The 26482-nt window shown below is 45.0% G+C and overlaps 1 long non-coding RNA gene across 1 annotated transcript; it reads right to left on the bottom strand.

The window, feature by feature from the left end:
* Positions 1–1699: 1699 nt before the first annotated feature.
* Positions 1700–17160, bottom strand: LOC139048033 (uncharacterized). The gene is made up of 3 exons (XR_011507437.1): positions 16840–17160; positions 13953–14061; positions 1700–1974 (listed from the first exon to the last, which is right to left on the bottom strand). It is a non-coding gene; the product is annotated as an uncharacterized lncRNA (long non-coding RNA).
* Positions 17161–26482: the final 9322 nt, after the last annotated feature.

Below are 26482 nucleotides of genomic sequence, written 5' to 3'. Positions count from 1 at the left end.
CTAACCCTATCATGGATTCGTAATTTTCTTACTAATCGCGAACAGTTCACTGTTGCTAACTTTTCCTCTGGCCTCTCTGACGTCACCTCTGGTGTACCTCAAGGCAGTGTACTTGGGCCTCTTCTCTTCTTAATTTACATTAACGACTTACCTAACAATATATCATCTTCTGTACGATTATTTGCTGACGACTGCATTGTATACCGTTCGATTAACTGTCCCTCTGACCACGCGGCACTCCAAGATGATCTTGCACATATCAGTGATTGGTGTGCTACGTGGCTCATGTCCCTAAACGTGTCGAAGTGCAAAGTAGTTTCCTTTTCTCGAAAGACTGTTAACTCTCACTTTTCTTATCATCTGGATTCTAACATAGTTGACCACACCACAGAATATAAGTACTTAGGAGTGCTCCTTACACACAATCTTACATGGACTAAACACATCACCTCCATTTCAGCTAACGCCTCCAGATCATTAGGATATCTGCGCCGCAACTTAAGAACTGCGCCTTCACCACTACGAAAACAAGCTTACGTAACTATCGTACGGCCACAAATTGAGTTCGCCTCTTGTATATGGTCTCCACATCAAAATTACCTCATCGAACTCCTGGAGAGCATCCAGAATAGAGCGAGCCGTTTCATTTCCAAAAATTATAGTAACCAGTCCAGTGTAACCCAAATAAAAATCGATCTTTCGTTACAACCACTAACTACTCCCCGTGATATTTCCCTTCTATTAATATTTCATAGATTTGTTCACACAATTGGCCTAACCTTATCAAACTTGAAAAACGCATCCTCGACGTAACAACGACTGAACAATCAGTTCAGCTACACCCGAATTTATGGCAACACTCACGCTTTTAATTTTTCAGCTTTGCCCCGTGCGGTCCGTTTATGGAACGCACTGCCAGATACCATTGCATGCCAACTTAAACACACTGCATTTCGCAATCTGCTAACCAATCAATATGCCGTTCAACCGTCTAAACACATCATGTCTTTCGTAATTTTCTTGCATTTCTTCTACAATGTTAAAGAATTTCAGTGCTCCCAAAACTTTTTTTTACAATACTTACTACTGTATAACATGCAAAAACGTTTACAATGTTATTATGCTGTTATGGTATTATTTACCATTTATTGTTATTGCGCTACATATTGTATTTGCTAATGTATTAATTTTCCATGTTCTGTGCGTACTCCTTTCATTATGCTGATGTTTATTTCTTTCCCGATTCCATACTAATATGTTACCGTATTTCCCCCCTTACACTATGCCTTCTCGAAGGCCTGTAAGGTATATGTAAATAAATAAATAAATATTGTCCTTAAAGCGGGCTCCAGTCTGGGAAATGAATAACGAAATACAATACACATTGTATATTTAACATTTATTACATCGCGCTTGATATAATTATGATCGGTACATAATAAAGGTATTCGTCATTCGTCATACTGCTCGTTATTTGAGCGTGTGTCGGCCTCAGTTTTGTATGCTTGGGTTGTCTGTGATATCGTGTAAACACTATCCCTGCAGGCATTCTTCTGCTCTATTTTTGTAAGAACATTCATATGCATAACGCATTTGTATCATTAGTGTTTTGCATCATAACATAACCTTCAAGCTACCATTTACTGCTGCATAGATTGCATTCTTGCATTTGCTATACAACAGGAGGAACACCGCCGGATTTTTATTGAAAGCTGATACATAATTTTTTATTAGACAGTTTTAGAGTCATGCCACATAACCAATGAGCTTCAACACTAAGGTTCCGAAGCACCCCGGGCGCCGCGGCCAGCGACGAACGCCGAGCAACCCTCAGGTCCCAGCGGCCCATATGTCTTGCGCACATTTCGTGCCATTTTCGCGCGCTTTTCTGCCTCCACGATTCCTACTTATCCCAAGCAGGCTTCGCATCTTTTCTCCTGCGCTTCCGCCTTCGCGCGTTGCCGACCGTGGCAACTAAAAAAACAAAGCAAAAGAAAAAACACGTATAGGACACTGCAGGAAACCGTGTACTCGCTAGAGAAAGAAAAAAAGAAATAAGCTTCAAAGGCAGTAAGGGGAGGAGGCAGGCATAGGGAGAAACAAGGCACAAACAGCGGCGGCCCATGTCCTCACACTTCCCGCGTTCGTCCCTGCCCTTCACGAAGTCGCAAAGTTCACAAACAGCTGGGTTTTCTCCTTTCTCTTTTTTTTGTCTTTTGTGTTACTCGCGCGCTGACCGCTTGACCGGCCGTTTTAATGCCTCAAAAACATGCCGCCAACGACTCCCCCTGAATACCTCCTAACCTTTCGCATCCCCAACACGCTCCCAAGCCCCCATATTTCTTAAAGATTTCATTTTTCTCTTTCTTTTTCTTTCACTCCCCCCCCCTTTTGTGTCGGTCTTGGCGCCGCCCTGGCTTTCCCCACCCCTCCTTTTCTTTTTCTTTTTTTTCCTTTTTTCTGCTTCTACTTTTCTTTTCTCCCCGCGTGCCCACTCTCAAGCTCTTGTCCCCTCGTCTTGAGAATGAAGCTCACAGACGTCGGACGACAACGCTTGTTTCCTCTTGTAATCTCTCTCTTTAAAACCAGCCGCCAGCGACAACACCCGCACGTGACGTCACTGCACTAACCCTTTAAAACTAACACACCGAGGATGATGAGGCCGCCTTTGATGAAGATAGGTCCTCCTATCGAAACGTTGGCCAGCCTGTCTGAGGCACTTCATCCCTGTTTACAAACTTTATACCACAGTGTGCTATTCCATCTGTCAGCCCCTTTCTTGTTTTTGGACTTCCATGACAGCTGACGATGACGGAACAGGGTAAGTGCCACTTGTTATCCTTTGCCCATGTAGCAATCCTTGGAGACAGTCAGTACAGATACTTGAAGGAACATTTTCCACCAGGCCAACACGCGCCATACATAAAACACCTTAGTGGGGCACAAACATCAGATATTCTACCGCTAGTATGTGATACGCCAGTTGACACCACACACTTTATTATCAATGTAAGCACAAACAACCTAAGAACACAAAGCGCCGCGGACACGATAGAGCCCATGAGCGACGTAATAAGAACCATTCAAGCCGCTCGCCCAAACGCACATATAACCATAACGACTGCCGCTCCCCGCCTACAAAACAAACACCGCCCACTAATCTACCAAACTAATGCACTCATGAAGCACAATGAGGAGATTAACAAGCTAAACTGACTAATTTTCAACTTAGAAAACGTCCATAAGAATGTTGACACCATGCACCACGCAGAATTACATGAAGCACCACACGAACACCTAGCTTTGGACGGCTTCCACTTGAACCGCAGTGGAATAGAGCTGGTTTCCCAACACATCAAGTCCTTTATTAAGGACAAGTGCCGAAAGACTCTTTTAAATTCCACCTCAAATAACACCTCCACCAACTCTGCGGAGCGTGCAACCGCGAACAACACAACTGCGACAGTTACTTCGAGGACACAGGGAATACAGACAGTGGAATGTGAAGCAAGCCACTGTACAAGTGAAACAGTCAACACAAGAACAGTTGGAATGCAGACAGTGGAATGTGAAAAGAACCAGAAGGCACACACAGCACCAAAAATGACATCAACCACCGTGCAAACAGACACAATGGCAACAGACAACAGAAAACCCACCACCGAAGTCTACACACAGACCCCCACACGCCTGCCTGCACACACACAAACTCAAACAAAGACCGAGATCGAATTAAGCCAGGCATACGATAATAAACCGGCCGAACAGAAAAACACCCCACGCAAATCTGCCCGCAAGAAGACAAGTAAATGACAGACACCGCAAATCAATAACTCTTCAATGCCACGAAGCACCGAATTCCTACAGGCTAGAAAACTTACCAAAAAACATGTCAGCTACACCTCCCATCTGAAAACCTACACCAGCTGCACAGAGAAAAATATAATTCCTAAAGGCCTAACACTCAAGGCTGTACCAGCTCTAGGAACACTCCCACCACACCATCGCGCAAACTGGCAAACAACATTACATAATGCCTCACTTTCACTTTTGAATATCGTCAAAGAACACTGCGAAGAGCAAATCGAAACTTTTAACCACAGACTTAGGAACATAACCCTGACACCAGATGAGAAGAGAGATTTAGAACATTACGGCGAAGAACAATCTAGAGAATTGGTTCAAAAACTAAGGAAAAAAGCAAATTTTAATCAAAAAACAACCTTCCAGCCAAACAGCCACCACACCCAGACAAGAGGGACCTCGAGCTTAGAAGTACCAGACAGGAAGGAAATTTCCACAGAACTAAACCGCTCCAATGTTATAGACATTTCAAAAACATTAAGTCAAAAAGAAATAGCCGTACTCAGCAAGGGCTTAAACTTTTGCCCCACGAACAACACAATAAATGAATTCGAGCTTCACAAAGACCTCTCAGAATTCTCCCGACGAATGCGTATCCGACACTTTTTTGCAGACACACCAGACACCGGGACGACACCACTTAGAGCCCAATCCACTTGGACTCCCGAACCAGAACAAGCTATAGAACTTGACATATACCTTAAAACTATCACTAAAGAAATTATAAGCCAATCCAAGACATCTAAGCGACCTAAAAACATAACTGCGTCGGAGAGTCATATCATTTCAAATCTGAGCTGCCGGAATGACATTGTTATTAAGGAAGCAGATAAGGGTGGAAGTATAGTTATTTGGCCAATAGAAAAATACAAGCACGAGGCTTACAGACAACTAAACAACCCAGAGCATTACCGCAAACTAGATAACGATCCGACATTGTCCTACACAGTGACAATTACCAACAGGCTGAAATCACTTTTCGCTGATGAATTGATAACACCATCAGAATACAAATTTCTTAAAGCAAGCAACAAAACTGCCGGACGTTTTTACCTCCTTCCGAAAATTCATAAAATTCCATCCGCTGAACTGTACACTGCTATTATCCCAGGCCGTCCGACAGTATCAAACAACAACACCCCGACAGAGAGCATCTCCACATTCCTTAACCACTACCTTGGTGACTTGCCAAAAGCACTTCCGTCATTTGTACAAGATACGCCCCACCTGCTGAGAATTATAGAAGACATTAATACTAAAGGCACACTACCCCACAACACAATTCTCGCAACACTAGACGTCACGGCGCTGTACACTAACATTCCAATCCCTGATGGTTTATATTCGATAAAACAAACGCTGTCTAAACACAGTGCACAACACTCTACTGAAGTCTACCTGTCTCTCCTTGAATTAGTTCTCACACATAACTACTTCGAATTTGAAGAGAGTTACTACCTACAGATACATGGTACAAGCATGGGTACGCCTTTTGCACCAACCTACGCGAACATATTTATGGGGATTCTAGAAACAGATTTCCTATCGCGCTGCCCTACCAAGCCCCACACATACCTACGATACATAGACGACATACTCATAATCTGGGGACATGGTCAAGACAGTCTAGATAAATATGTAGCCTCTCTAAATTCTGTTCACCCAACAATAAAATTCACATCAGAATCCTCAATTGAGCGCATAAACTTTCTGGACACAACAATATACATTGACAATGGTGAACTAAAGACAACGCTGTATAGGAAACCTTTCGACAAACAACAGTACCTAGAATATACCAGGCACCATCCCAGACATTGCAAACAAGGCATCTTTAAAGGCCAAGCCACACGACTACGTCGCATTTGCGTTGAAAGCCAAGACTACATAGATAGACTCGATCAACTTAAAAAAAACGCTATCAAACAGGAACCACCCAAACAGTGACCTTCAGACAGCTTACATCGCTGCAACCAAACTTGATCGAGCCGAGGTCCTCAAGCCCCGCCCGAGGATCACGAGAACAACAACGCCTCTCCTTACTACTAAATTCTCAAACGCACTCCCAAACGTGAATATCATCCTAAGTAAATACTGCCCGATTCTCACCACCAACCAGAAACTTAAGAAGATTTTTCCCGACCCTCCCAGAGTGGCCTACAGACGCAACACTAATTTTAAAGATGTTCTTGTGCACGCCAAACTACAGAAAAAAGAAGAAGTTGGGAACCAATCCCTGTGGCCGCCAGAGGTGCTCTACATGTAAACACATTCAATCTACTACTACAGTAAAAAGTACAGCGTCGAATTACACACACAAGGTAACTTCGGCTTTCACCTGCACATCAAGCAACGTAGTCTACTGTCTAGAATGCGCCGCTTGTAGCAAACAATACATAGGTGACACTGGACAACAAATTAATACAAGACTCAATGGTCACCGCGCGGACACAAAACACAATTTACCCAAAGCAGTAGCCAGCCACGTTAATGAACATGGACATATGTTCGACAAAGCAAGACTCTATATACTACAAACAAATTTCCGTTCCCCTCGCGAAAGGAAGTATACGGAATCATACCTCATACACAAGTTTAATTGCCTACACCCGACAGGAATTAATTTGGAACGCGGCAACATAGAATCTTTAAAAGCTGTAACTTAAATCTGAAACTCTCATATCATCAACCAATACACAAAACACATTAGGCCACCAGCCAACTTTAATTCTTAAACTCACCTACTCTTCCATTTGGAAAAAAATTTTTTCCTCCCTACTACTCAATTGAATGTACCCTTTCAGGTTTTTACGTCTATACCAACTGTACGATCCCCTTCTTCCATGTACACTTGCCCCCTTCTGCGCGCGTCACCCTCCTGTTTGTTATACCGGTTTCGCCCCCCCCCTCTCCCTCCCCCCCTTTTTTTTAATCCTTTTTTTTCTTGAAATCCCCTCGACAACACACTCCGAAGTCAATATGCCTTTTTCGGCGCCTCAACCCAGAGTATCGCCATCTCTGGATGCCGCCATAACGACACCTACGTTAAGCGCGTAGGGCAGTGCCCCTTGAAAGACCATGCCGCTGCCTTTCAGTCACCCCATATATTGCATCGCAGACTCCTCGTCGCCACCTTAACTATTTCAAAATTACCCGACGTATTACTACTATGCCATACAGTCACTTTCAACTCATGTTTTTCTGTTTGTGTGTGTGTGTGTCTGGGTTTTCTCCTTTTACTTTTTTTGTCTTTTGTGTTACTCGCGCGCTGACCGCTTGACCGGCCGTTTTAATGCCTCAAAAACATGCCGCCAACGACTCCCCCTGAATACTTCCTAACCTTTCGCATCCCCAACACGCTCCCAAACCCCCATATTTCTTAAAGATTTCATTTTTCTCTTTCTTTTTCTTTCACTCCCCCCCCTTTTTTGTCGGTCTTGGTGCCGCCCTGGCTTTCCCCACCCCTCCTTTTCTTTTTCTTTTTTTTTCCTTTTTTTCTGCTTCTACTTTTCTTTTCTCCCCGCATGCCCACTCTCAGGCTCTTGTCCCCTCGTCTTGAGAATGAAGCTCACAGACGTCGGACGACAACGCTTGTTTCCTCTTGTAATCTCTCTCTTTAAAACCAGCCGCCAGCTACAACACCCGCACGTGACGTCACTGCACTAACCCTTTAAAACTAACACGCCGAGGATGACGAGGCCGCCTTTGATGAAGATAGGTCCTCCTATCGAAACGTTGGCCAGCCTGTCTGAGGCACTTCATCCCTGTTTACAAACTTTATAACCAACAGCACGTGTGTAACCCTCCCGCCAACGCGCATTCGCCATCTAATGCGCAAACCCTTCTCGCGCCTCCATTTCCATCCCCATGCCCGGGAAAGAGCCGTTTAACCGCAAGCGGGCCGTCCTGCACCGCGGTTGCTTCCAGAAGCTCTATTCCTTTCTTTTGCATTTACTTTTCCTGAAAGAGCCGAAACCCTAATTTATTGCGACTCTTTGCTCATCCTTGACTGTAACATGACGTGAAGCTCCAGAACCCGGGAAACCATGCACTCGCTAGAGAAAGAAAAAACACAAACGCAAGGCTTCAAGACAGGGGAGAAGGCAGGCATAGGGGGAAACAAGGCACAAACGGCGGCGGCCTATATCTTTGCGCTACCCGCGTTCGTTACTGCCCTCCACGAACATGCAAGTGTACAAAAAAGTGTACGGTTGCAACCATCCCACCAACGTGCATTCATTTTCTGAAACTGCAAAGCGCAAACCCTCCTCGCATATGTCCATTTCTATGCCCGGGAAACAGGCGTTTAACCGAAAGCTGCCCGTCCTGCACGATGGTTGCTCCCAGAGGCTTTCATTCTTCTTTTCTTTCGCGTTTACTTTTCCTGAAAGATCCGAAAACCTATTTTAGTGCGACTACAACACGACGTGCAGCTGCGGGACTCGGGTCATTTCCCACAGTGCAAACGAACAAGGCCACGAGTTACCAGGTCTCAAAACGTAACCGAAATTCTGAGCGTGGTACCTCCAAGCTTCGAATTGGTGCACATACCGGTAAGCATTCGTCCTTTATTTTACCGATTGTACCATAAATGACAAAACTTTCTTTATAACTTATTGCCGCTGTTTATTGCCCCGCGCGATTCTCCTTGTTATTTCATATAATTTCTAGAACCTGCAATATGAAAGCTTGCTGCTTCATTGCATTTTGTGTTGTATTGTATTGTATTCTTCACGAATCCTACGTGTGCTGCTCATTGTTGTGGTAAACAGGTCCCCTCGAGCTGTCCTAAACAGCATGTTTTCCCGATTACCCGCAGCATCGCCTTTGTTGGCGTTTGTTGCAAATGAAATCAAATTGAATCTCATGCTTACGCCATGCACTCTTAAAAAAAATTGCACCTCTTTGGGGCTTACCTTGCTCCAAACGATAATCGTCATTTGCCTTGCTTGGATTTCCTTGCTTGAAAATTATGCGCTCGCTACTTTCCTGTCGAGAATGATATATGTTACGCTGATAATGCGCATGCCGTCCGTGACCTGGAAGTAGCAAGCTCCCAGCGTTTAAGAAAGGAAGTGCAGGCAATACAGTTGACAATTATCGTTGTGGGTCAACATAAGCCCCAAAGGGTGCACACTTTTTCAAGATCGAGTGTTTCACTATTCTAGCCGCTTGGCAGTGTTATTGCAGAAGTGGCCGCTCGTACAGGATATATAAATGAACAATACTTAGGTGCTGTTAAAGAAGCTTGTAAGCTAAAAAAAGGCCATAAAATAATTTATCAGCCCTTCCACTCTGTGAAGGACGAGCAGCAAAGTTCAATGTATATATAGGTATTATTATTATTATTATTATTATTATTATTATTATTATTATTATTATTATGAAGTAGCGACGTGTGCAAGTACCGCCGCATGGCAGACGGGAATGCCACAATACATACAACTGCGTTGTGAACTACCTAATTAAATAAAGTAGATGAAACTCGGCGTAATTTTAGAGTCATTTTAGCGGCTAATTGCCATATAATTTTTTTCGGGATCATCATCAGCCTGGTTACGCCCACTGCAGGGCAAAGGCCTCTCCCATACTTCTCCAACTACCCCGGTCATGTGCTAATAGCGGCCATGTTGTCCCTGCAAACTTCTTAATCTCATCCGCCCACCTAAGTTTCTGCCGCCCCCTGCTACGCTTCCTTTCCCTCGGAATCCAGTCCGTAACCCTTAATGACCATCGGTTTTCTTCCCTTTTCATTACACGTCCTGCCCATGCCCATTTCTTTTTCTTGATTTCAATTAAGGTGTCATTAATTCGCGTTTGTTCCCTCACCCAATGTACTCTTTTCTGATCCCTTAACGTTACACCCATTTTCGGAATACTCCCGATAAAACAATAGTTACATCCGTTTTCTGCAACCATACTCTCTCCGCAGACGGCCATGTGTTGACAACGGACGGGAATTCTGTAACGTTTACAACTGCACTGTGAACTAAAAAATTAAGATAAGTAAATGAAATTCGGTGTAATGATAGAGTCACCTTTGCCCCTACTTAAATTAATATAATTAAACTAGTTAACCAAAATGTATTAATTACCTTTTTATTACTGCCTTAAGGGCAGTTGAATAAATGACGAATTTTTAGGCAGTCACATTTTAATGCACCCTCATTTTTGAAGCATATTGAAAATCGCAGCTAATTCGAGATATTTATAATAAAATTTGAACGGTAAATCCAGGCTATATCGAAACCGAGCGCCGCGGGAGGACAGAAAAGGCGGCCTCGCTATCATATCAGACCGAAACGCCCCGTGACGACAAGCGCGAAGAAGTTTGAGACTCAACGTCGCGAACAGTCGCAGAAGCTATACTGATATGGCACGCTCTTCCTAGCAAGCATGTGTGCCGTTATGTGTACGGTCAGGATTTGCCGCGTCATGGTATCATTCTAACTTCGCTCTTTACGGGACGTTGCCGTCTGACGCGCTGCGGAACGCGCTCAGTCTCGATCTTGCCTGGATTCGGCCTTAAATTTCGATTATGAATATCTCAAATTACGTGCGAATTTGTGGATATCTGAAAAAAGGGTATACCATAAATTGTGACGCCCTACCAGTTTTCCATACAAACAACCGCCATGAAATTAACAAGAAATATGTTGATTAACATTTTTTTGCTATTTAGTCTTTTCAGAGTAAATTAAGCAGCGGCGAAGTATTTCCCCCGTATAACATATGCTCTTTGGGGAAAAAAAAAAGGTAGCTTATCGACTATGGTGTTCGGCTGCTAAGCACTATTGACTAATATAGATGACTATTATTGTTGTGGGACAAATATACACCCCAAAGGGTGCAAACTTTAATAGTTTACTGTGTTCTTGACTGGTAGTACCACGTGACAATATATTGTGGGTTATATTAACACCTACATTTTTGTTGTCCTCATTGCTTACAGCCTTCGAGAATCGAGAAGAAAGTTTTCGAAAATCAGATGCGACTACACAGCGAAGTCTCAAATGTCAAACAAATGCTCGCGGCTAACGCATCAAGAAATACTGTGGTGGCACTACCTGATGACTGTCCCCCCTTGCCAGCCAAAGGTGCTGAGGAGGTGCATATCTTAGAGCAATATTTAGCTTCCGATTCCCGCATGGAACAGATGGTGAGTGACATGCTGTGTTTTTAGAGAAACTATGTATTCATGTCCAATTTTTGGCTGATTTTCATTTTGTCATTCATACAGTACTGCAGCCATATGCCGTTCCGTCATAGAACGTTGTTTCTAGATATACTTGTTTTATGGGGTTAAAGCATATAAAACGAGAACCATCATATTTCTTATCCTGACCATTATTTTTTACAGACCGCGATAACCACGTATTTGGATGTCTGGTTTAACTCTACATGCGCTGGTTCGTGCAGGTGAACTTTTTCTCCAGATATGGAGGCACAGACACCAGTCAAGCCGTGCACACTCATCTGCAGGGCATTCTAACGAATGAAGCTGCACTGCAGTTCAGCTGGAAAGGGTCGCAGGGGAGGAAGCACGCCTTCGTGAAGCTCACGGCCATCACGAATCTCATTCTAAGTAAGAAATATGGCACAACAATCAGCTTTCTTGTGCACGTTGCGAACATCGGTACCAACTGCATGCTTCGGTTTTTTTTTCTTCGTTCAAACAAGCTGCTGCTCCTTGCATCTTGCTGCGTCCAGTATTAGCACTTTCTTTAATAAAATAATGCCGTAATAAGTGAGTTCTACTTGCGGCGTCCTTATTTTGTCACTGCTTTTGAGGAGTTTGTTTTGCTTCACGATATAATATATGCTGTATGTGATGTTTCTGCTTTAGCCCATGTATGCTGTTTTCTGCAAAACATAGACCTATCATCGTTGCCATCATGTCAGCAAGTATATGTATCATGCCATAAGCTTCCCCTCTTGCCTCTCCAGACATTCACCTATTCACCTCCTTGTGCCGCTTGGCGCTCCGGCGCGTTCTTTGTCTCAGCGTTTCAACTTGGCTGTTTCATACAGTGCTCACGGGAACCAACCAAACCTATCGTGGTGTAAATAGCCGCGCTACCTATAGACACAGTAGCCACTGTGTATGCGTGTTTTGTTATGGTTCCGTGTTCAGTTCCCCCTATTGCTAACGACATATAAATTACCAACTATCCGGTACTTACACGATTTGTGTCGTCCAGCCACTCTTCCTGCCAGCTTCGATACTGATTTGCACGTCCCTAATACTGCTTTGTTGTCGTTTCTTTAATGTTTCGTGAATATCTGGCTTATGATCTTTTTTGATTGTTTCACTTCTTCAAATGGAATGCGACTCACCAACTGAACTATAAAGCGGGGGCAGCTTTCTTATATGTGCCGCTTTTTTGCAGCATCTGTGTGGAGCACGTTCCCTGACGCTTCACTGGCATCAGTGGCTGGAGTCGCAAAACGCTGGTTGGTTGGAGCAGCTGACAGGGATGGAGGCCGGAACGAAAGAAGGCGCCGTGACCCTGCTTCAAGCCCACCAAATATGAACTAGTGTTTGAAACTTGTGAACGTGTCGGTGTACATATCCAATTTAAGACAATTACAAGAAATAAAGACCTGTATAAGAATATTTTGCCTGGCATTTATGTGGCATGAAAAGTACAAAAAAGCGTTCGCTTTCGTGTGGTACTTCTATGCCGGCCGCCACACAAGTATGATGCATGATGCGCATGCTGTTGTAAATGCATGATGCAATAGCTACGATTATTCGGGGCGTCAAAAGCAACGTCGGCTTTCTGCACCGGGCCGGTGCAAAGCCGACCATTATTGTCGTCAGGGCCATGGCTGGCCCGCGTGTGGCATGCGCTCGGCTGCGTTGGCCAAATAGAATGGCCCTACGGCTGGCCGACTGACTACGTACCTAAAACCTTGGTAGGCCCTCGTATGGGACGCCGTCGGCCACAGAGGTCGGGCCTACATCGATTGCCGACGATAGGCCGACGTTAGGCCAATGTCAATCCCCAAAGCTGGGCCGCCCTTGGTTGCCGAAGTCGGGCCAACCGTTTTGCAGTCGGCCGGAGACGTCGGGCCGACTTTTTGCCACGGACTTTTTGTTGCTTGGGTTGGCCTGAGCAGCAGGCACTTGATGCAGGAAATTAGGGAGGCGCGCAGCTCTTTTGCAGGGTAGCCAATTTACGCAGATGTCCACTGTCATACGCTATGCCACTGCCATATTCTACGTCAACAAGGTCAACATACTGACGCCAAGGTCAACATACTGAACAGCTCAGGCACACGAAATATATATACGGGAGGGGAGGGGGGGAGGCAAAATCCCTGTGACTTGCACGTGAAAGGCGCACTTTCTTATTTGCGGAAATTGAAAAGCATGCTAGCTAGACATGTAGTTCATTGAAAGCAGCAGCAAAAAAACAAAAAAAGGGGGGGGCACTGAAATAAGAGCCGCAAGTTCCGTGACACTTTTTCCAATATGCCCGTCTCACTACCTTTCTCCGCTATCTTTCACCGTGTCGATAATCCTGCTCGCCGGGCTGACCATTGCAAAGCTAGAAATCTGACGTCGGTTGCAGTGACGGGGGGTGCAAATAGTAAAAAAAAGTGAATAAATGAAGCAATTCCCTTATATCAATAGTTCGCGCTCTTAACGTCCCACGTTGGCAGAGCTTCTCTCTAATCTGGCAGGACAGAATCGGGAGAGTGACTTGTGTTGCTCGGAATACCCCACTTCTGCAGCATTTTGTAAAGCAACCGCGAAACACCACGACGCATCCATTTGTTCGATGTGAGTGTCCCGAAAAAAATTACTTTCCCCAAATGCCTATGTTTTACTAGTTCTCGGTTCTTGCACGAATCGACCTGAATAATAATGACACAATCGAAGGTTTCAGCTCTCCAAACATCTCTCCTGCCCATGAGCTGCATCATCTACAGAACACCCTGTTTAGTCAGTAGTGCCTTAAAGTTTAAATGAAGGCGCGCTTTTTGTTTTAAACACCAACTTTGTGGACATAGACGTGAAACATTGTTCGAAGATTTGCTAAAACTAGGGAAACGCAAAAAAAGGAGACGTTGTCGCTCACCTTACGGGCGTGTCAGAGCGGGGCGAGACGGTGCTTCACGTGGCGTGGTCTCTTCCTTGGAGACGGGCGAGTCGGGCGCACAACCAAACGAGTCCGCTCGTCACCAGAACTGCACAGTCGGAAACGAGCAGGGAACCGTTGTCAGATGGGAAGAGGACTTGGCACCTTTGAAGGCACCGCGTCCATGAGCAGGGAAAAGCGCAAACAGCTTGCCCCTCCCCGTCAAACTTGTCTTCTTCAGACAGAAACGTGGCGGTTCTCGCCAAGTTCTAGGTGACGTTGGTCTCCCTCGCCAGCGTGCACTCTCTCCTTCCTCCGCCGACGCCAGCGCTCGTCTTTCCCCTAGCGGACTAATGCGAACTCGGAAGGGCATTATCTCCGAGACTTTGCGCCGCGCGCCATCCTTCCCGGGCCCTTCCACCGGTCCCACTTCACCGACGCTCTTCCCGGAAAGGGGTCACGGAGGGTCTTTGGTCCTACACGGCGGGGGATGCCTCGAACCATGGCGCCACCTCTACGTGCTTGTGCACATACCACAGATGCGGCGGCGGTGTGAGCAAAGGGGCCTGCGAGAATATTCTCGTGAGCAAAAAAAAAAGAAGGAAAGAAAAACAAGCAGCGCCTGAGTTTTTTTCCTACTTTTTTTTTTAAAGACGAAGTCCTTGATCACGGTACGAGCACCGCAGAAGCGCGCTACTCAAACGCACAGGCGTACTAGGCAGAATAGCCCTTTCAGTCACGAATTACGTTCGGCTGTGGATAAATCTGTGAAACGCATAGTTTTATGCGAAGGTAATGGATACTACATCGAAAGCAAGTCAAGGTGGGATGAGACTGACTTTGTCCATCTTATAAGGGACCCATCATTAACGGAGAGTAACTAAATATTTCTTTATTGTAGAGTAAGTCATGCTACGTTTCTTTATTAAAAAATATTGGATCATCCGCTCGAATTAAACGCGTAGATTAATTGTTGGGTGCAAGCCCTACAAGAGGAAAAAAATATCGCACACTCGCTACAGAAACGCCTCACTTCAAACGTCCCGTCAAACACGCTAGTGCCTTCATCAAAGCGGTCGTCTGAAGCGGTACGTTTCACTCAGACGTGAAATGGGTGTACCTTAGGAAAGCAGAATGATCAATTTACTCGACACTTGATGTCCGCTGTTGTTTCTCTCACAACCACTGCGTAGTAATGGCAAAGATAAGTCGCACCCACAAATGTGGTACGCCGTGACTGAGTTGGACAGAACATCCTTAAAAAAAAGCAAAAGGTTTCCCTCCCGCCTGACAGTCAGCGCGAGGAAACGCTTGGCCCATTTTCCCGAAACTCGGTCTCAACTTGTGCGCACCGTCGATGTGCGACACGCACAACACCATCGCTGGCGCTCGTCGTCACGCAAGTGTTGTCAGAGGTTGCGTAGCAAGAAAGGGTGCCGCTACTTGTTTCGAGCAGCAGTTCGTCTTAAGAGTTGCGTCGTGGCCTGATACACCACGCTACAGTACACTTTACGAATCATCCCCTGGCACAACGCTGAACCTGTCACTGTTGGTGTTGACGGCTTGCCGTTCGTGCAATACTGCCAGTGTACTTCTTTTTAAAATGATTTATCCGATAAATATTGTCCAACGACTCGATTCCAACAGAGGACCGCTGGCACGGAAGGCCGACATTTCACCGTGAGCGCTTCACCCCTCCGCCAACTGCGTTCCGCGTCGTGATCAGATCACCCCCGTAAATAATTTTAAATTAACACGCCATCACACGTCAGAGTTCGGGACAATGTGTGCTGTGCATGTGTGCATAAAAATGTGTGCCGATCACGCAGGTCGGGAAGTAATAAATAAACAAATTTACGAGTCCGACGCTTCTATACTGCCCTCAAGCGAGCGGTGATGCGATAGCGTGCGGTGCACAGTGACATCGCGCCTGTGTATCGCTCCAAACTTGCTCAGAAAGAGCGTCTCTAATATACAGTTATTCAAACGAGGGACAGGAGTGCAGGGGGAAATGAAATATTTAAGGGATGAAAATTCGTCAAGAAAGGAATGGAGCTCCAGCCTGACGATATAGTCCTCGTTCGACGGCTTCTTCGTGGTGCATAGTTTGGCATTAAAACACAGCGAATGAAGGTAGCTAAGAAGTCCATCAACTGCAGGCGTCAAAGCGAACGCACGGTCCGTTGCGTGATCGCAATCGACGATGAAACATGTTTTAATGATGAACAATATAGCTGACGGTGATGGGTGCACGTCCTAGTAACACGTATACCACGCCTTTTTTTTTCCCTATAGCCCAATCTGTTAAAGTGAGGTAAGGCTCCGCTACGACTTGTGATTCAAGACAGACGGCACGTAGGGTGGTGGGGGTAAACGCGATGGCTCTCCTTTAAAAAAATACGATAGACTGCATTCAAGTATCCGTCGTGTCGCCGGGTGTTCACGCGCAGACGACAAAAGCTTGCGGGCCACGGGATTTCCGAAAGCATTAGGTTGTAGCAGTATTGAGTAATACTGTACACGACAATGCTGTTAGCATATTCAAGTTGAGGCCAGAAATCCAAATACCAGGCTGCGGATATATTCGGCTTTTTCTCGAATCTCGTGCCCCGCAATATTTTGTCGCAGTGTGTACGTTACACTAGACCGGCGCCGACTACTTCACTAAGATGGCAGGTTGCAAGAATGGTTACAGCTTATCCCCGAAAATGCAGGTGTCATTTTACTTCGTAGCCCACAAAAATGCACTGTAGACAATGATCGCGCAAAGCGTCGCCAAACTAACTACGCGACGGATAGGCCAGCAATTGCCTGCTAACGGCGCTACACCACATTGCTTGCGACTACGCAGAAGCAAAAAAAAAAAAAAATCCAGAAAGTAACTTACCTTGTAAGAAATGTCTGAAGCACACTCGAGAGTTGGCGGACGGTGGCCACGGTGAGCCGCCGAGAATCACGCGGCTCATTGCCTGAATTCGTTTGGCTGCACGCAAGCCGGCAGCAGGAAATCTAAACAGACTGACAGCTCCTGACATTCGCGCAGCCTACGGCACCACACCGAGTTAGCATTGCCTGCGATTTGCTGCTTCCGTTTCGCAAAGATCACGGGAAAAAAAAACTGGCAAAAACAAGCTCCTGCGCTCTTGCTACGGTAAGAGTGCGACCACACGACCCCCCCCAAAAAATGGCGTCGTATGCCATCCTATGATGCACGGCGCGGCAACACGCCACGCATGCGCAGTAGGTGCACCCTACAGGGTCCAAAGGGATCTCGCCGAGAAACGGGAAACGGCGTGCATGCCGGCAGTGCGCTTTGTTCATCGATTACATGCGCACTGCAGTTGTAGGTAACAGTGAAGCGACGAGTGCATGCACAATTAACTTGTTGCCGTTGCTGACGTCTTTGTCACAGTCGGCGAGAACGGTGTCGACCTCCGTGCCACCGAGGTTATTGGGCAGGCAGCACTTCAGAAGGGTCCGCGCTACAATCTAGTAGGGCAAAGGCGTTCTCGATTTTGTGTTGAAACACGGCTCCGTACGCGGCAGCGATCACAGTGTGGGGTCGTTTGGTTAATGTCACTGCAGTTTGAAGAGCCCGAACAAAGAAAAAGAAACGAACAACCCGTTACATTTGTGTAACAAACCCAAATATTGAAGGTGTGCCAATTATCATACACAAAGTTTTATAAATATGCAAATGCAACGTAGCTGGACAGAACCAAGGTAACACTGTTTGCTGTCGCTTGGAGATACTGATATTATTTATTGTATTGAGCATAATTACACAAGTGATCTTAATTAATCAACATCTCAAAGGTTATAATTAGATGAAAGGTGTCATTGAGAAAATTATAATGCAACATGCAAAACTCCCGATACAGCTTTCTGTTGTTCAATGCGTGCTACAGAAAAGTTTTTCTGAGCGTGAAAGGAGCCCACCACGAACGCACGCAAGATTGCCGCGGTAGCAGCCACTCGAGGCTATAACAGCACTAACTTCGAACGTTTGGTTTATTTTTCCGAAGCCGTACATCATATATATATATATATATATATATATATATATATATATATATATATATATATATATAACAGATGGCGCAGCATAGCCACGCGCATTTGTACTAGTTTTGTATTAAAAAATATACAGCAGAGATGCATGTATTTAGGGAGTTCAGATAAAATGAAGGCAGTGATATAGTGGCCACAATATACTGGCGGCCACAATTAGTACATGACCGGGGTTGTTGGAGAAATATGGGAGAGACCTTTGCCCTGGAGTGGGCGTAACCAGGCTGATGATGATGATGACATAGTGGCTACAATTATTAAGAGCCCTGTTTGTCTTGCAATCTTCGCCAAACCACTCTTCCCGTCTTGTTTAGAAAATCAGATGCCTTTTTCGGGCCTTCTCTTGAAGGCTCACCAACACACGTGTCCCCCAAACCATAGCGATCTTCACCGCTTCAATTATTGCACGAGTTGCTTGCGCCGGACATATCACGCTGCATTGAGTGAATATAACGGATTGCATTCACAGTTCCTGCAGCGAAAGGCCAAATGGCCCATGCGTCCAGTTTGCCCAAGATTTGCGTGCTCACCTATAGCCTATCATGTGCGCAACGTCCCCTCTGGCCAGTGTATTTTTTGCCACAGCACAACGGCAATTCGTACGCAACGTTACTCGCACATTTAACACATCTTTGTCGGTGCTTTTTCTGGCAACTGGGCGTCTTGAAGCCGCAGTAAGTGACGTTGCACAGACTAGGAAGCTTGTATGGCGCTGAAAAGACGGGTCTTGCATTAGTGTTATTTCCGATATTCTTCGGCCTGTGTGAGACATGCTGTACGTACGACATTACTACGCATTTCTGCTTTACTCGCTCCGTTTGCGGCGTGGCATATTGTGCGTCCTTCCGGGCGCATTTGAAGGCATTAAGCAAGCTTTCGACCACTGCTGTGACAACATGTTGTGGAAGTCTGGCTTTTTAAAAATTTTCTGGTGACCTGCTTGTGCCAAGAAACTGCTGCAACACTTGTGAAAACATGAACGGCGAAGCGCATTCATTAGGGCTAATTTGCGATGCCTCTTTTTACCAACTTCGAGTGGTCGAACGAAAAGGGATGCAGTGGGTTGTTGGGACTTGGTTCATACAGCCAGCGCGCATGGCCTTACTCGAAAAAACATTCGTATCTCAATGAATCGCAAAGCCTTGTCGTTTGGCAGTTCATGTGTGACAGAGCAGTTGTAAGCACTTGGTGAAAGTATCTGTAGCACGTGCGAAGTATCATGGCGAAGCCTGGCTGAAGTTGTTTGAAGAAACAGTAAGTAGCCATCAACGTGCCTAAATACATTCTCCGCAGTTGAATGTTGTATCCCAGCTTTTAGTTGCCGGTTTACACGAGCAAGATGAAGATCGCTTAAGATTGGCGCGATGCAGGAACCAATGCAGATTCCTTGTAAGGATTTGCCAAGCCTGCTAGCTCGTTGATTGCGCTCCATAACGTTCCCATGGCCTCCGCAATCGGGACTGATCTCAGAGGCCATGGTCACCAGTTTTCTCGTTACAACGATTTGTGCGAGGCGGCCCTTGTGCGCCTAAGCCAAAGTGCTCGGCATGCGATGCGTCGTTCTCCTGGTTGCAACACCTCGCCCGTGGCAGTGCCATACTTAACAGGGTTGTCAATAGTAATGCCGTATCTTCTTTTTGCATACCTCTCACTACCGCGCTAATGTAAATCGCATATTACATTTCTAAACAATCCTATATCACAGCGGCACTCTCTTTCGCTTTCGCCACGTCCTGTCTGCGAAGTGGGCGAATTTGTCGTGTCGAGGCGATGTCATCGATGCCGCTCAACAAGCTTTCCCTGGAGGGCTGCAGGGGTGCCACAGTCATTTCAGTGAAGCTGAAAAGTCTGCAGACTTTTCGAGCTGGCTACACTTCCTACGCAGTAAATCGTATTGATAAATAATCCATCCATACGCTTATGCCAACGTCTTAAATCGTATCTTTTTTGTTCAGTACAAATGAAAATACAAATTTCGTGTTCATTGAGTGGCCTTCGCAGACGCATTCTTCATTTCTGTTCACGAGGGTTGCAATGTGGGCTTGTTGGTAATGCATCTTCAAGGGGAGTACGGTAGCGCGATTAAAAGACGGGACAAAAGAAGACACATAGGGACACACACAGCGCTAACTTCCAACAATGTTCATTATCGAAAACCAAGTCGTACTTATACACTCAGCCAACATATGTGACAGCCACGTGAACAGATTAACAATCAGAGTGATACATTTTGTGATATGTTATGCCATGCGCATAAATTCCAGTTCTTTTTCAGAGAGAGCCAATGAATGTTTGCTGATACATGAATCCCCTAGGTCATCAATCTGCTCGGCTTCTACTATTAGTCTAGTGAGTTCGCACTTATTTGTACCGGTAATGACTGTTGACTCAAAGAGAGGGGAGCACTTTTGTTGCTTACAATGAAGGGAGAGAAACCCATCTGATACTAGTTTGTCGACTTTAATTTTTGTGTTCGCGCAGTCTATCATTGATGCATCTGCCCGACTGTCCGACGTAATACTTCCCACACGATAAGGGTATGCGATATATAATTGATGTCTTACATTATCTAAACTTCTTCCTGTGCTTAACTTGGCAGCTAGTGGCACTATCCTTCTTTTCTGGTCTCGTTTTCCTGCACAGGCTGATTAGTTTGTTGGGCGCTGAAAAACCCACATCAGTGTTACCTCGGGGGGCAATTTTCTTTAGGTTGTGCGACAACCGGTGGACATAAGGTATCACTGTTGGTCTTTCTTTTTCTCTCAGTTTATATTTCCTTCTGCTCGTTCAGCAGTCCCTGATTGCTGCACTTGCCTAAGTGTTCCCTCTGCAACCGATGCCAGTACATTATTGGGATAACCTGCTTCATGTAGCCGCATGGCCTGTTGAGTGAATGCTTCGTCAGTGCAATGATGGCATGATTTAGTAAGTTCGTTAGTAAAGCACATTTTCGCAATTCCTCTTTTTACCAGTTTAGAATGGGCGGAATGATATGAAAACCACAGTTTGTTGGTCCTTGGACTGTAACAACAGCAAGTTAGATCATCACCGAAGGTAAATTTAATATCCAGAAATTTGATCTTTTGTTCAATAGGCACTTCGAACGTAACTTCTAGTGGACAAAGGCACTCGCGTATAATATTACTAACAGCTGAACACTCTGTGTCAAAGTTGTCAAGCTTAACATTGACAAACACCAAAAAATCATCAACGTATCTAAATATTTTAACAACTTTTGTATCATTGATGCATGAGCACAGGTCTCTGTCAAGCTTGGCTAAGTACAGGTTGCTTCAAACAGGCCCTAAGCAGGATCCTCAACAGACCCCTTGTTTTTGAAGGCACGCAATGTCATTTCTTTGCACAAATGTTGACTTCATGTACAAGTCTAAAAGTTTTAAACAATATTTGACGGTGGTGCCCGCCTTCGTACTAAATCTTACTGCCCCAAATTCATCTATACATGATTGAACGCAACAATTCAGTCTGCGGCAAAGATTAATACAGGTCCTTCACATCTGCTGAGAAGGCCTTTAGTCCCACGTTACAGGGCACGGGAAGATGATCCTGAAGATTATGCGTGCAGAATGGTTGCGTCAAGCGCGACTTCTCAGGGCCCACCTCGGCGCACAAGTGCGCTGCACCTACGAGCCTAGTGTGGTGAATAACCAAGTTCACAAGTACTCGGCTCTGACGCAACAGGTCACGGAATACCTTTGGCAACATCAGCTGAGGCAGCTCCGGGCAGAAGCTTCCAAGGAGCGGCACGCCCCATCGAACCACACAAGTAGCAAGGTCCACATTCCCGAAGGCCTTGCCCTGCCAGAAAAGGTTCGTCAAGTCCTAGAACGAGGTCCTAATTTCGCCATGGAAGCTAAGAGCACGAAACCGGAGCTACTTTCTCTCGTGCGGCAGATCTCCAGACGTACACCAGAAAACCAAGACGTGAGGATGAACTCTGAAGGCGTAGACGTCCTGAACAAATGTAAGCTTCAAAGTTCCAAGTTACCAGTGAAACACGTTGTTACGTACTTAGTTAAAAATTCACTGTCTATCCTACTTGCTGACAAAGAAGGAGGCTTTGTATTATTTTCACTTGATAGCTACAACGAAAAAGCTAATGAAGCAATAGCAGCCGTGTTCAATGAACACAGGGAAATTTCACTGGTGAAAGTTAAGAGCAGAGCTGTTGCGATGTGCCGGGACATGAACCTAGATAAAATATTGAAATCAATAGTAAAAAGCAAGAATGACAGTCTCGATGTATTTTTTAGCGCGAAAACTCACAAGGAAGGTGGTCCCGTTCAGGGTAATAGTATCGGAGAAAGGCACGTGGCAGAAATCTATTGCAGTCTATTTATTAGGCAAATTTAATCTACTCTAGAATAAAGATCAGTTCATCACGAAAAATTCGGAGGAAGGTTTAGCCTTTGTAGAGGCCAACTGTAACGCGGGACTAAAGGCCTTCTCAGCAGATCTGAAGGACCTGTATTATTTGCTGCAGAATGAATTGTTGTGTTCAATCATCTATAGATGAATTTGGGGCAGTAAGATTTAGTATGAAGGCGGGCACAACCGTCGAATATCTTTTAGAACTTTTAGACTTGTACATGAAATCAACATTTGTACAAAAAATGACATTGCGTACCTTCAAAAACAAGGGGTCTCTATAGGATCCTGCTTAGCGCCTGTTTGAAGCAACCTGTACTTAGCCAAGCTTGACAGAGACCTGTGCTCATGCATCAATGATACAAAAGTTGTTAAAATATTTAGATACGTTGATGATTTTTTGGTGTTTGTCAATGTTAAGCTCGACAACTTTGACACAGAGTGTTCAGCTGTTAGTAATATTATACGCGAGTGCCTTTGTCCACTAGAAGTTACGTTCGAAGTGCCTATTGAACAAAAGATCAAATTTCTGGATATTAAATTTACCTTCGGTGATGATCTAACTTGCTGTTGTTACAGTCCAAGGACCAATAAACTGTGGTTTTCATATCATTCCGCCCATTCTAAACTGGTAAAAAGAGGAATTGCGAAAATGTGCTTTACTAACGAACTTACTAAATCATGCCATCATTGCACTGACGAAGCATTCACACAACAGGCCATGCGGCTACATGAAGCAGGTTATCCCAATAATGTACTGGCATCGGTTGCAGAGGGAACACTTAGGCAAGTGCAGCAATCAGGGACTGCTGAACGAGCAGAAGGAAATATAAACTGAGAGAAAAAAAAAGACCAACAGTGATACCTTATGTCCACCGGTTGTCGCACAACCTAAAGAAAATTGCCCGCCGAGGTAACACTGATGTGGGTTTTTCAGCGCCCAACAAACTAATCAGCCTGTGCAGGAAAACGAGACCAGAAAAGAAGGATAGTGCCACTAGCTGCCAAGTTAAGCACAGGAAGAAGTTTAGATAATGTAAGACATCAATTATATATCGTATACCCTTATCGTGTGGGAAGTATTACGTCGGACAGTCAGGCAGATGCATCAATGATAGACTGCGTGAACACAAAAATAAAGTAGACAAACTAGTATCAGATGGGTTTCTCTCCCTTCATTGTAACCAACAAAAGTGCTCCCCTCTCTTTGAGTCAAAAATCATTACCGGTAGAAATAAGTGCGAACTCGCTAGACTTATAGTAGAAGCCGAGCAGATTGATGCCCTAGGGGATTCATGTATCAGCAAACATTCATTGGCTCTCTCTGAAAAAGAACTGGAATTTTTGCGCATGGCATAACATATCACAAAATGTATCGCTCTGATTGTTAATCTGTTCACGTGGCTGTCACATATGTTGGCTGAGTGTATAAGTACGACCTGGTTTTCGATAATAAACATTGTTGGAAGTTAGCGCTGTGTGTGTCCGTGTGCCTTCTTTTGTCCCGTCTTTTAATCGCGCTACCGTACTCCCCTTGAAGATACATGTATGTTGCGTCAAAATAGGTGTGGTAGCAATCCGTGAAGCTTTTCTGATTCTGTCTGCGAAATATTTTCCAGCTGTTAAAACGCTTAAAGGGTCTGAAACGGTTGGACAACTTTTTAAAGTGCGCAGGGTACATTTAAAGTAAAGCATCTGTTATTATCGGAGCTACGGGCGTTTACAAATTACCCTCCACCCTGGCAACGCATTTTCTCCTCAATCGGTTTGCCGACTGATCGGTGCTGAGCTGCGCCTTCACTGGCTCTGCGTCCTGATGTGATGCCGTGTTGTCTACTTCAGATTGTCTTAGAGTTAGAAAGCGAGAAAGGCCCTTTTACGTTCGAGCCACCCAGCCCCGCAAGCCACCCCGCACGCTTCCGGTCGTGCGAAAAACTTGCACATGTCGAACACTTGTGCACGAATTTCGGTTTACATTGTGTACTGTTAACTCTGCGTACACAGTGTAAACCGAAATTTGTGCACAAGTGTACGACATGTGCAGTTTTTCGGGGCCGCGCGGCTCGGGCTTAAATCGGCCTCAAGCCTCTCCGCTAGCCGCCTGGTCGTCGATTTTCAGCCAGAACTATCCAAGCAGTGTGTGTTGCGAACGTTCTGTCGCCGCGCCCAATTGCTTCATGGGCTCGAAACTGTGATAGTAATCCTCCGGCGTGAGCGATGGCGACGAACGCATAGATCCTGGAGCCGATCGGACACCGGCAACCGGATGAGATACACTCTGCTGGCCCGTTGCGTTGCAGAGGGTCACGATGCCGCAGCTTGACATGTCGCCGATAGCCAAGGGTGTTCAATATTCCTCAGGAAACTTCGAGACCAAAAATAACCACGTAGCTCGCGTGATCACGGAACACGTTGTAACACAAGCAGACGACACTTACTGTGCGCAGAAGTGCTTGCATGTAGTCCAACACTACATACTAGTGCTAGTAGTAGTGATCTTATTTTATTCACTGCTTCCTTATGTATATCGCAAAAAAAGAGAAAGACAAGCTTATAGCTTACTGTAGCCGTTGTCAAGAACTCCTTGCTTCGCAAACATGTCAGGTGCTGTAACAGCGATCAGCTGTGCAATGACAATCACTGGTAGAACATTTTTCTGAGTTTACAAATCAACCTTTGTCTCAAAGGGTTCTATTAAAACCTTGGTCATGCCCTTGTCGTCAAATTTGAGTTGTAAAGGCTCTCATGAAATTCTTCCACGAGAGCCGTCTGAATTTGAGACTTTGAAGAGTCTTCGTTGATCAAGTTTATTCACCACCATCTTCATCCTCATCAAAACCTCTATTTTAAATGCGTAACCATTTCTACGCTTACCCAACGATAAATTTGTCCGTCCATCACTTAAGACGAATGCAATGGCTAATTTTCTTTTGCTTTTTCACGTTCTCTTTCTCCCGCATTTTTTCTCCCTTTCCCAAATTTCTCTTACGCTCATATTTGCCACTACCATTGTATAACATGCTGTGCTTATTTTTGTTCAGTTTACTCTTATTTTAGTACCATTCTGTGACATTTTATTTCAGTTTTACAATTTGTCGCTAATACTTTATAACGCTGCACGTTTCATTCTGTTCTTTTCTTTGTTGATATGTTGTCACCCACTCTCCTCTGCAATGCCTCGGTGATTGAGGGTATCGAAAATAAACGAATAAATAAATAAATAAGTAAGTAAATAAATAAATAAATAAATACCCCCGTAATCAAGCAAAAATGCAATTGCTCAAACCCTCGAAAGACTCAGCAAAGCGTTCAGCAAGGTGAAACGAACAGTGAATACATTGATTGAAATCACCCATACAACAGACAGAACAGCATGCATTTCAATAAAGAACAAGCTAAAAACAAGCATCCGAACCATCAATAAAGCCCTGCATATCCCCCTCAGCAATTGTGGTGGTGGTTTTGCAACAGTTTCGCTTGACATCCAGGTTGATAAGGACCAAGAAAAATTCATGAGGGCGGATCATGTTCGATAAGGGTGGTAATTAACGACCGATGAGGGTTTTTAACGGTTTATGCTGGTCGAAAAAAGTTTGATAAGATTGATAATGAAACTGGGCTGCGTGGAGATGAGCAAGTGGCACAAAGCTTACGCATACTGAGACAACTATCACAGGAGTTACTGCGCGAATTTTTTCACTCCTATTTCCCTTTCCCAATGTTACGTAGCAAGTCAGAACTGAGATTCACATCGACCTCTCAGCTTTTCTATGGCAATATACGTTTCTCTCCTCCTTGATTTGCATATGGCAGCGAATAGCAGTTGTAGGCTACCGCTTAACACGGGGGAAAGCAGCAGCTATGCCGTCGGGTGAGCAGTTTCAGTTTATCATGCCCTAGAAAAGATGGCAGATGGGGGTTTGCTGCAAGTAGATAGATGGCGCTTGATACTTTGAACAGTTAGTTTCCGAAGGGGAGCACATATATGACTTCTATGAATATCTCCTTTACTCAAAGCCTTCTCAGTTAGCCAGCTAGGAGTTTAGTTAGAGCTACAAATTTATTTTTTC

Source organism: Dermacentor albipictus, chromosome 7 (assembly GCF_038994185.2).
Source record: "Dermacentor albipictus isolate Rhodes 1998 colony chromosome 7, USDA_Dalb.pri_finalv2, whole genome shotgun sequence".
NCBI classification, from domain to species: Eukaryota; Metazoa; Arthropoda; class Arachnida; order Ixodida; family Ixodidae; genus Dermacentor; species Dermacentor albipictus.
This window is presented reverse-complemented; position numbering and strand designations above follow the sequence as displayed.